This window comes from Myotis davidii, unplaced genomic scaffold (genome assembly GCF_000327345.1).
Source record: "Myotis davidii unplaced genomic scaffold, ASM32734v1 scaffold99, whole genome shotgun sequence".
Classification (NCBI taxonomy): domain Eukaryota; kingdom Metazoa; phylum Chordata; class Mammalia; order Chiroptera; family Vespertilionidae; genus Myotis; species Myotis davidii.
The window spans coordinates 1,437,869-1,441,039 of record NW_006291015.1 but is presented as its reverse complement, the minus strand read 5'-3'; positions in this window follow the sequence as shown (position 1 = coordinate 1,441,039).

The window sequence follows — 3,171 nt, the reverse complement described above, 5'->3', positions numbered from 1 at the left end:
CAGCTATCTTCTACCTTCAGCAGAGCATGTTGGCTTAGGGCTGCAACCATAAGATTCCAAGCATGGGGCTACTATAACACTGCAGGACAGTCATTACTCTAGGAAGAAACACTGCATTCTGTGCTGAGATCTAGACACCAATGAGTCACCTCAGCAGTGATAAAACCTCTGCCTTTGTAGGACTTCATAACTGATGAGGGATACTGCAAAAGGGCATGGTGAGCAGTTCTGTGTCTGTATGGAATGTAGGAGTTGGATGCCAGAAATATCAAAAGATTTTGTGAAAAAATTCTAAGCAGAAAGAAAGGGGCAAGGTTCAAGGATAGGTATTTGCACTCATTGCCGTTGTGGGAATCAAAAAGATTAAAGGGATATTTCAGGTGTCTGGAGTTCTACCTGCCAATATATAAGAATGTAATCACCCTCAAACCTGAACATCAGAAAGTTCATGTGGTTCATTTAATCTCCTCTTCCAAGTACCATTTCAGCCAAAAGAGTTTATAGTTTATCATCAATGTCCATAAACCTGAATGCAATTTTAACTAAAGAATAAATTATTCATGGGATGAAAACATTGCCTAACTCACCAGGTATCAAAGTGCTAATTCTTGGATTCTCCTCGGAAACAGAAACTCTGAGAGTGGGACCCAGAGTCTGTGTTTTAGCATGCCCTGAAGGGGATTCTGCTGCACAGCACAATTTGAGACACATCTCTCCAAGTAAACAGTCTTCTAACTAAACTTTGCCATGAAAGAACTACTTCTGGTCAAATTGTTCTAAGAAGATGATTTCTTTTTCTTTTTAAAATAAAAGATGAAACTTGAAGTTCAATCACATTCTTTAAGATTTTTTACTCTGGAAATCCCAGAATTTTCTATATGTAAATAAAAATGACATATTATGCCACCATTTTGTAAAAAAGCAACATTGTTGCTACAGAAAATAATTCAACATCTTGCCTCTAATGAAGCTGATGACATTCAGAGTAAAAACGAGACATATCCCAGTAGCGTAGACTGAGATTTTATGGCATTATACACAAATGTGTCAAATTATGATTTTGATGAAGTGTGCTGCTAGTGTCATCTCCAGAAACATAGAATCAGATCCATTAAATATCAAAGGTGCCATACTAAGTGCTACACACAAAGTGCTCTCATTTTACTTCATTTCAAGATGTATTTCTCAATACAATTTTAACTCATTCAAACCATTGACTTTTTTTTCATCCTCACCCAAGGATAGTTTTAATTGCTTTTCAGATTGGAAAGGAGGGAGAGATGGGGAGAGAGACAGAGGAGATAGAAAAATGTTGATATGAGAGCGACACATGGATTGGTTGCTTCCAGCCTGAGCCCTAACCAGGGCCTGGGATCAAACCTGCAAGCCAGGTACTTGCCCTTCACAGGGAATTGAACCCGCAACCCTTTAGCACACATGCTGACACTGTGACCATAGAACCATGCTGGCCAGGGCAAACCTTTGACCCCTTTTAAATTAATGAAGTGGTATGAGATGCACATAATTGTGTAAGCCCAGAATTTGGCCACGAAGAGCATTTTGAGCATTCCTGTCCAACTGCATGTTGAAAAGAACATGTAGAGTCTATTTTTCTATGACTAGTTTCAAAATGTTAGAATAAATGTGTTTGGGCATGTTGGGTGGTTGGTGTCATGTGTCAAAAGGCATTTCATTTGTTATAGTATTTCTTCCCACCAAGCCACAACTTGACTCAGCCACTTTCAGTACAAATAACACCACTAAATTTTGCCAAATTTATGTATATATATAAATTTGATTGATAAGCAAATCATAAAATGTTTTAAGGTAAGAATTGGGGCAAATCTAAGATTTAATTAGTGTCCACCCATTTTAAATTGAGCTTATTTTCCACATATGTTTTCAGTTTGGACAGCTATAAAGTGCTCCTTTAGTACTGCTGGCTCCATGCTTCACTGACAAAACCCTGGCCAAAACAGAGTCATTGCAGCTTGTTTATACTTTGCATAGTGACTAAATTCGATAGAGGAGCTGCTTCCTTCCCTCCTTCCTGATTTCTTTCCTTCCTTCAATCCATCTTTTCTTCCTTAAAAAAAAATAAGTCAATGTCAAAATAAAGAGAAGTTCATAACCAAAATGACTCCATAATCCGAATGGCAGCTTATATTTTTATTTACCCTAGTGGGAAATTTGTTCGTAGAGAAACAATTTATTAAAAATAGAGGCATAAGGCTATATATTGGATTGTTATTATCCCTAAAGAATGTGATTCAAAGGAAGATTGTTGAGCAGGGAGAGGAGAATATCATATATTCTACTTTATATTTATCTGCATTGTCTCATTTTTTTTTAACATAAGGAATGTGCATTACTTTTGTAATAAAATATTTACAAAAATTTTAAAGTTCTTTGATAAAAGTAAGTCTCAAATAGAAAAAAAAAAGAGTCTAAGAGTTTTCAAATAATAAGAAGGAATTCATTAGGGGAATTGATACATATATAGCCTGTGCATGGATCCTCATGTTCACCCTTACATTTCAGGCCACAGAAAAAATCTCTTAACCTCTATATTCTCTTAACCACCCTCACAATTTCTATCAGCCAAGCTGAACACTACAACTAAATATCTATTCAGGGCTTTCCTTTGAATTTAACTTAAATATGTATAGCTAATTCCCCATGATACCATCTCCTCAAAGGATATCACAGAGATACCTTAAAGGTAATCTATAATAATAAAAGCATAATATACTAATTAGACCGGACAGCCAAACTACCTTCCGGACATCCTTCTGGACGACCTTCCACACAAAGCCCGGGGCTGCAAGGGTGGAGCCCTTTGCACAAATTTAGTGCATCAGGCCTCTAGTATATTCATAATAATACTTACTCAATTTGCCTCAAAGCTTCTTTTTGTCTTTATTGACCCTATTTATCAAATATTTCCATTGTAAAATTTATCTCTAAATTTTATCCATAAGTTTTTCTTGACACCAATGACTTGCTTCATTTTCCTATCTGAATTTGTGAAATAATTTTCTAACTGAACACCCAAAATTCAGTCTTTTCCTTGTTCAATTCATTCCATACAGAAACCTAAGAATAGGGCAACTTTCATCATTGATTGCACCTCTTTCTTAAAATATGCTGGGGTCCAACTCCAGCACCCCA